Here is a 9,097-nt window from a genome sequence, read left to right as displayed (position 1 = left end):
TCATGGTGTCAGATGTCCAAACTGTCACTATTTGCTTCAGCTTTGCCACTTTCTCCAGCAAAAGTGCCGGGGCCACTTGGCAAAGTGCTGGCTGGAAGATCATTGTCGGACATAAACACAGGGGCATCCCTGGGAAATCAGAGCACACACAATGGGCAGGCAGCGTTCTTGGGTGAAAAGGCCAGCAAACACTGGTTGTTGCCTTGGTTTTGTTTTGATTTTATCATGGGGTGTGGCTAGCACATCGTTCAGAAAGACCCACAGGGACTTTACCACTCCTGGATGTCTTTATTGGGCTGAAGTTCAGGTCTGTTTATAATTCTTGTAATAAATCCTTGAGTTTACACACAGATCAGGCCATCTAAGGCTCCTCCTCTCTTTCACCAAGGTTAGTGACGATGTCTCTGTGTTCTGGAAGGCAGGGATGTGGGGTAAACAGACTAAGAGCTTCACTCAGGTCCCCGGAGTAAATGGCCATGGGTTGAAAATAAACTCTAAGCCCATCATTCATCACCCCCTCCACAGTGGGAGAGGTGAGGGGTTGATTTCTTTTGTGTCTGTGTTTGCAAGGCAAGGGACATGCTATTTAGGGAACAGGTGCCTACCACCCCCACCCCTGGTAATCCCAGCCGATTCAAATGTGTCAGTCCAGCTCGAAGGAAAAGGAAAAGCCAGGCTTATCTTGAAGGTACAAGACACTAACTTGCTCTCTTTATCCTTGGTAAACAGCTGGGCCAGTCCAGGGATACAGAAGAGTCTCTTCATCAAAGATGCCTGTCTGCAGATGCCAGAGTAATTGAGATTTAGTTGACCCCAGGGCCCACCAGGATAGGGGTCAGAGCCCTGGAGAGATTTAATGGCAGTGGTTATTGCATAGCTTCAGGACTAACTAGGAATGACTAAAGTTCTTGTGGAATGTTCTAAGAATGTAATGGCAGGAGAAAAGAAAGCCTGTAATGACTGTGGGGGCTCTGATCAACTGGTGGTCATGAATTCATTGTAAAAGGGGCCTGCATGTGTGTATATGCTTAGTACCCAGGGAGGCCAGAAAAGGACGCTAGAGACTCTAGAACTGGAGTTACAAATAGTTGTGGGCTACCACGTGGGTGCTGGGATCCAAACTCAGGTCCTCTACCAGAGTACTGATTGCTAACTGATTGCTAACTAATTGCTAACACCTTTAACCCCAGCACTCTAGGAGTTAGAGGCAGGCAGATCTTTGAGCTTGAGGCCAGCCTGGTCTGCTGAGAAACCGTGGCTCAAATAAACCAAAACAAAGAGTACTGAGTGCTTTTAAGCACTGAGCTGTCTCTCTGGCCCCAGTGAAGTTAGTTTTAGACATATCTCTTCATATGTACTATCAAAAGTAAATATGATCAAGGTGTGGTGGCACACGCCTCAGTCCCAGCACTCAGGAGGCAGAGACAGAGGCAGAGGCAGGTGAATGAATCTCTGTGAGTTCAAGGCCTGCTTGGTCTACAGCGTGAGTTCCAGGACAGGCTCCAAAGCAATACAGAGAAACCCTGCCTCAAAAAAAAAAAGCAGACTGAGCCAGGCATTGGTGGTCACACCTTTGATCCCAGCTCTTGGGAGGTGGAGGCAGGTGGATCTCTGTGAGTTGGAGGCCAGCCTGGTCTACAGAGCAAGTTTGGACAGGCTCCAAAGCTACAGAGAAACCCTGTCTCAAAAAACAACTCCCCCCCAAAAAACAAGATGACAAAGTAAATCCCCTAAAGACAAACTTCTGAGCTTCCTCTAACATATGCATCTTCCACGACAGAAATACTGGCCCTTTAAAAGAGAAAAAGAAAAATCATTCTGAGAAGATGAAATTATCTTAGTATAATAATAGCTTGTGGCCCTTCAAAACTCACTTCTGTCCAACTAAGTCTTATTTCTTAGTATTTAATCTCTCTCAATAAGGAGCATTTGAATATGGTGTGCTTTTTTTTTTTTTTTTTTTTTTTTTGTTTTGTTTTGTTTTTCTCCTTAGGGTTTTTTTAAAAAAAAGGGTTAAAGTTAAAGGAAAAAAAAAAGGAAGGAAGGAAGGAAGAAAGAAACCCCAATGTATGGGATAATTCTTGATTTGTCAAAGAAAGTCTCTATTAGCCACTATGCACCTTTAGTTCAAATTTCTGAAAGTCTGTGTGTGGGGGCGGCTGAGATGGCACAGCAGGTGAAGGAACTTTCTGGCATGCCTGACTCTTGGGTTCAGTTCCTGAGGTCTACATGGTGGAAAGAGAACTGGCGTTCCCAAGGTGTCCTGACCTGTGTGTGCACTGTGCATACGTGCAGAGTACAGAGGAGCACATCAGGCCTCTTCCTCTACACCCTCCACCTTATTTATTTATAAGTAGAATCTCTCACTGAACATAACACAAGTTTAGCTCGCCTAGCTGCCTGTGGGTGCTAAGGCTGCAGGATCGTTGCATACCCAGCTTTTACAAAGGAGTGAATATAAACTTGGATCCTATTGTTTGTTTGTTTTAATGTTTTTCAAGACAGGGCTTCTCTGTGTAGTCCTGGCTGTCCTTGAACTCGATCTGTAGACCAGGCTGGATTTGAACTCAGAGATCCACCTGCTTCTATCACCCTAGTACTGGGATTAAAGGCCTGGCCACCACCATACTTGACCATTTAACTCAGGTACTCTACCCTGGACAGGGCCTGCTGACCTGGAACCCTGCTCCATGCTGCATCCGGGGTCTGCACATCAAAGGCATCGTCTCCCCAGGCTGCTGGGTGAAGATGTGCACAGAGAGACTATCTGACAGCCTGATATGTGCCTGTGCCAATGCTCCAGAATAGCCAAGTTTATCGAGGATATTCTTATAAAGCATCCCGACAGTGAGAATAAGCTATGTGAGGGAAGGCAGGTTTATTTAAAGATAATTTCTAGATTCCTGCCAGGGTTGTCACTACAAAGAAGTTGTCGTAATTGATGACTGTTGATAAAAAGCCTCTTCTATCTTGGGGTAGCGGAGGCTTTGTGAGAGAGTATGGAAGACTATCAGCTGTCACTCCACCTGGCCCTCCCCAGCCCCCTCTCAAATGGCAGGCTGCCTGGTTATTTCTTACTGTAGCCCTGTCCTTTCTTCTTGTGTCCATAGAAACAACTAGAGACATAGGGGGATTGTCCTGTGGAGTTACTCTGATCCCCAGAGCTTTGCTCAGAGCCCAAGAGCTTTGCCCTTAAACCAGACACAGGGTTTGTGGGTCTCTTGGTCGGTAAAGGACAGATGTGGTTATGGTGACTGGTGAGGGGAGGAGCTGGGAAAGAGAGGGAGAGCAGTAACAAAGGGGAGTCTGACCTGGTAGGGAAAACAAATTAAGCTTCACGCGGAATTTTACAAACATTAAAGGATGTATCAAAAATTTGCAAATGGCTGCTGAGGTGACTCAGTGAGGAAGGGCGTGGTAGCACTTTGTTTCAGGTGTGTGATGTGACTCTGCAAATCTGATCCTTTGCCATTCTCAAACACCTGGGGGTCTAATAAAGAGCTGAGTGGCCAATAGCGAGGCAGGAGCAAGGATGGGTGGGGCTGGAGGGGTGGGGCTGGCAGGCAGAGAGGATAAATAGAAGGAGAATGACCATGAAAAGAGCAAGAAGAGAATAAGGAGAGGACATAGGGGCCGCCCAGCCAGACACGGAGTAAGAAAGGAAAGGCATTCAGGAATAAAGAAAGATAAAAGCCCAAGGCCAAAGATAGATGGGATAATTTAAGAAAAGCTGGCAAGAAAGAAGCCAAGCTGAGGTTGGGCACTCATTACTAAGAACACGCCTCCGTGTAGTTAGTTATTTGGATGCTGGGTTGTGGGCCATCTCACAACACAAAGGTGTTACGGTCAAGCCTGAGGACCAGAGTTCAATTCCTAGGATCCACATGGCAGAAAGAGGGAAGAGAACAGACTCCTACAAGTTACAGTCTGAACCATCACACTCATGCTGTGGCACCTGCGCGCATACACACACACACACACACACACACACACACACACAAAAATGTAATTTAAATTTTGGGGGGGGGTGAGGTTTTCAAGACAGGGTTTCTCTTTAGCTTTGGAGCCTGTCCTGGGACTTTGCTCTACAGACCAGGCTGGCCTCAAACTCACAGAGGTCTGCCTGCCTCTGCTGCAGATTAAAGGCATGTGCCTTTAATTTTAAATGTACCCTTTATTTTGGAACAAATAATACCTACAACTAAATATTTAAAAAGTATAAAGAGGTAAAGAATAGAAGATTGGCCAGGCAGTGGTGGTGCACACCCTTAATCCCAGCGCTCAGAGACAGAGGCAGGCAGATCTCTGTGAGTTCAAGGTCAGCCTGGTCTACAAATTGAGTTCTGTGACAACCAGGGCTACACAGAGAAACCCTGTCTCAAAAATAAATAAATAAAAGAAGTGGAAGCTTGGTCCCCTCCCACCCTGTCCCATACCTCCTCTTTTGGATCTCCTGGGGGCACCAATACAAATTTCCTGCATCGCCTTCCAGAAATTCTCATTAACACTTTGTTTTAAAGTATACTATGTTAAAGGCTGTAAACTCCCAAACTGTCTATTGTAGCTCAAATTCTAATTGGTCTTAATAATAAAAATCCAGTGTAACTGGAAAATTCTCTCCCACTCGCCAGTTTCTGAATACCGTTCAGAGTCTTACTTAAATTGTAAATATTTAACTGATGGCTCAGGCTTTTACTAACTCTTACAACTTAAATGAACCCATTTCTATTAATCTGTGTATCACCAAAAGGCCATGCTTATTACCTCACATCTTGCTTCTCTAGGGGCTGCTAGTGTCTCCCAAACTTCACCTTCTTTCTTTCTCCCCGTAATTCTGCTTGGATTTCCCGCCCAGCTATATTCTGCCCTACCATAGGCCATAATAGCTTTATTCATCAGCCAATAAAGCTAACACATATTCTCAGCATCCAGAAGGACATCCCACATCAACCCAACGTCAGAAATATCCAGGTAAAGCTGAAAGATCAGAGAAGCAGAGCAGCCAGCTGCTAGTTCTTCCCGCTGCCAAATCCTCAGACCTGAATGGGCGAGACTGGATGCCCTTGAGATCCGGTCTCCACCTCCCTGATGCTGGGATTAAAGGGGTGAGCCACCACCACCCCTGGCTCTGTCCTCATTTAGACAGATTCCATCTCATGTAGCCCAGGGTACCTTCAACTACTGATCTTCCTGCTTCTTCCTCCCAAGTTCTGGGATTAAAGGTGTGTATCACCACTGCCTGGCCTCTATAGTTAACTATAGCTAGCTGGGCCCTCTTCTGGCAAGCTTTATTTGTTAGAGCACAAACAAAATATCACCACATCTTTTAGTATATCAAACTGTATCAGTCCATCAACAGAATTTGTCAAAGGAATCACAGAAATCTGACAATGTAGTTCATGAAATCTCTGTGATTATTGAAAAAAAAGATTTTCACATGGGAAAAGGTCCACAGTATAGCACACTAAATCACTGAGTTAAAAAAAAAATCAGCTGGGCAATGGTAGCACATGCCTTTAGTCTCCATGCCTTTAGGAGGCAGAGCAGGTGGGTCTCTGAGTTCAAGGCCAGCCTTGTCTACAAAGTGAGTTCCAGGACAGCCAGGGCTACACAGAGAAACCCTGTCTTGAAAAACAAAACAAAACAACAAAACCCAGAAAATCAGCTTTGGAAAGAAATTCCTCTTGAAGAGCACTGGATGTGAGCGTGGTCACAGCTGGGCCTGATGGTGCAAGTCTGTTATCTCAGCTGTCTGGGCAGCTGAAGTGGGAGGGTCTCAAGTTCAAGGTTGGCTTGGGGTGCAGAGTGGGTTCTGGGCTAGCCTGGGCAACTTAAAGAGACGCTGCTTCAAAAGTAAAAAGTAGTAAAAGGAGATTTGGGGTTGTCACTCTGTGGGAGAGTACTTGTCCATGGGCTCTACCCCCAGTACCAGAAAAACAAAGACACAAACAAAATGCCTTGCTAAGCATGTGGCTGAGTGGTTTGATAATAAAACAGCTGTCTGTGCACTCCTATTGGACCCTAAGTATAGGGAGTGTTTTGACAGTATATTTACTTCTCTGGCCTGTGCCAGACGGGATGAAATCGTTCTAGCTATAATAAGACACGTGGGCTCAGAAAAGCAATATGATTCAGAAGCAGGGATCACTACTCTCAGGGCAAAGAGGCTCTCTGGGGAGGCTCCTGGCTTCATCTTTCACGAAGGGTGTCAGGGAGGGGCTAAGGCAAGCTTGCAGATCTGAACTCTGGACAGTGGCTCATGCCCGGCATTCTCCACTCGCCAAGCCCACATTGTCTACATTCCCCTCGGTTTAGGTTCCTTTCTTGCCTCCTGGGCATAGATACTTGAGGTCACATAGCTTCTCTTTCAGCTGCTGGAGGGTCCCAAGGAGAGGGTAGAGGGGACAATAATTGGAGATCTTATCTAAAACCCAAGGTCCCTTCCGATATGTTCCCTCGAGTGTGCGTAGGAAGGTCAAAGGACAACCCGGGTGAGTCAGGCTTGGTGGAAAGTGCTGCTACTCAATGGACCATCTTGCTGGCTTCCCAAGGAGATCTTGCCTTCGTTAGTGATATAGTGGTAAGCATAGCTGCCTTCCAAAAGACATCTTACATTGATGGACTTGGAGAACCTAGCCCAGTTTCAGTCCTAAGGGCAACTGTTCATGGGGCAAACAGGGCTATTTGCTGTCATGCTGTTAATAGGTTAATTACTTAGGTGACATCTCTCTAGTGTCCTGCCAAACGAACAGATGTCTAATCACCCCAGCTGAAAGAGGATCTGCACCTCAGAATCATATCCCAGATTTCAGCATTCATATTTTTCAAAAGGGGGAGAGGTAGGGAGCCATGACACATACGTGCACACACAAAGATTGTGCACACACACACACACACACACACACACACACACACGCTAATAATAAAGGGAAAACTCCCAACAATACAAAATCCTACTCAGAGCTGTCTTGAACCCACTAAGCTAGAACATGTCTAGTTCCCTATAAGGAACACAATGGTGACACTCTATCAACTACTTACACATGGACAAGCTCGTTAAAATTTTATCCATGTATTTGTTTGTGTGTGTGTGTGTGTGTGTGTGTGTGTGTGTGTGTGTGTGTAGGCCGGAAGTTAATATTAAATGCCCCTTTTTAATTTCTCTCTACTTTCTTTTCTAAGACAGGATCTCTCACTGAACCTGAAGTCAACAATTGGAGTAGATCGGTTAACCAGGCCCCGTAAGCTCCCTCTCTCTGCCCAGGTATGAGATGATAGGTGCACAGTTCTGCGCCTGGATTTTTATAGGTGGTCCTCACTTGCTGAGTCATCTCCTCAAAGCCAGGGCCCCCTTTAAAACCAGAGGAAACCCCACTCCAGTTCCTTCCCCTCCCACTGATGCTCGTGCCCAACTCCTAGCTCTCACTCTTATGGTTCAGGCCTCTCCTCCTTTGACTTCAGACCAGGCCAGACTGATGAACTTCTTATGTTGACGACATCAGGAGTGACTCCCACGTAGCTCCTTCCTTCCTTCCTTCCCTCTCTCCCTCCCTCCTTCCTTCCTTCATTCCTTTCTCTCTTCAGAATATCATACATTCTAGAAAAGTGCTCTGCCACAGGGTTACACCCCATAGCATATCACACACACACACTCACACACTCAGATACACACACACATACACACACACTCAGATACATACACACACACATACACACACACATACATTCACACACACACACTCAGATACACACACACATACACACACACTCAGATACATACACACACACACACACACACACACACACAGAGTCTCATTGGGGCTGGAGAGATGCTCAGTGGTTAAGAGCACTTGTTGCTCTTGCAGAGGACCTGGGTTCAGTTTCTAGCACCCATGTGGTAACACACGTTACCATAATTTCAGGTACAGGGATCCAATGCCCACTTCTGACCTCTGCAGACACTAAGCAAGCAGGTGACACTCTACAGACATACATGAAGGCAAAACACTCACACATAAAGTAAAATTAGTGAAAATAATCAATCTCAGTTATGTGTCCCAGGCCAATATCAAAACAGAAATCCTCCTGCTGCCGAACCCTGAATGATGACATTTCAGATGTAGTTTTACCTTGCCTGCCTCCTTAGAGACTCATGTACTATTCTTTGTCTTGTTTGGTTTCTTTAGGCAGACGAGCTGTGAAATTTATTACTGGAAATGACTTGGTGGCCTGAAGGACAAAGCACAGTGCAAACCCTCCAAAGGCCAGGGCTGCCACTTGTCCAGAGGATCATGATTAGGGATATATTTCACCCCATAGCTATCAGGGACCAATTGCTTCTCAGTTCCCCAGTCCTGAACTCATCTACATTAAACTTGGTGACAGGGTTTCTCTGTGGCTTTGGAGCCTGTCCTGGCACTGGCTCTGCAGACCAGGCTGGCCTAGAACTCAAAGAGATCTGCCTGCCTCTGCCTCCCGAGTGCTGGGATCAAAGGAGTGAGCCACCAATGGCCCGGCAAAGCCCCACTTCTTTGAGAGATGCATTTTATAACAGCCAGGGGACTTGCACTTGGCCCTACAAAAGGTCTCAAACATACGTTCCTTATCCCACAGGTTGGTACAGAGGGACATGATGACCTGATCTGGTTCACTGTGCCTTGCAGCTTCCCGAAGACATACTGAACACCTGTCTGGAATCTAAGCCGGGGACAGCATTGTGATCGGAGATAAGAATAGCTACCAGAAAACTGTCTCCAAAACCCCTCAGGACAGCTCAGCCAGGCAACAGTCTGCCTGCCTGCACCACCAAGGAGGCTGCTACCTCCTTGCAGCCATTGCATCCCAGGCCCCCATGCAGAAAGGAGCCTGGTGGGCCACTTGGCTGCAGGCATGAGCTGTACCTTTCACATCTCTTTCATCTTCCATGTATGGAAGTTGCTTGCCCAGTGCGTCTTTGCCTGTGTGTGTACATAAGTACAGCTATATAAAGCGAATGTTGTTCCCCATCTGACATACATAAATATAAGGGTGAGTAATACTGTCCCTTCTGGTTGCCAGGCAGTTCTGGTATTTATATTGATTTTTAGCGCATGATGCT

At 46.2% G+C, this 9,097-nt stretch overlaps 1 pseudogene; it reads right to left on the bottom strand.

The window, feature by feature from the left end:
* Positions 1 to 8,745: 8,745 nt before the first annotated feature.
* Positions 8,746 to 8,887, bottom strand: LOC127221907 (uncharacterized; annotated as a pseudogene).
* Positions 8,888 to 9,097: the final 210 nt, after the last annotated feature.

The sequence above is a fragment of the Phodopus roborovskii genome, unplaced genomic scaffold, assembly GCF_943737965.1.
Source record: "Phodopus roborovskii unplaced genomic scaffold, PHOROB, whole genome shotgun sequence".
Classification (NCBI taxonomy): Eukaryota; Metazoa; Chordata; class Mammalia; order Rodentia; family Cricetidae; genus Phodopus; species Phodopus roborovskii.
This window is presented reverse-complemented; position numbering and strand designations above follow the sequence as displayed.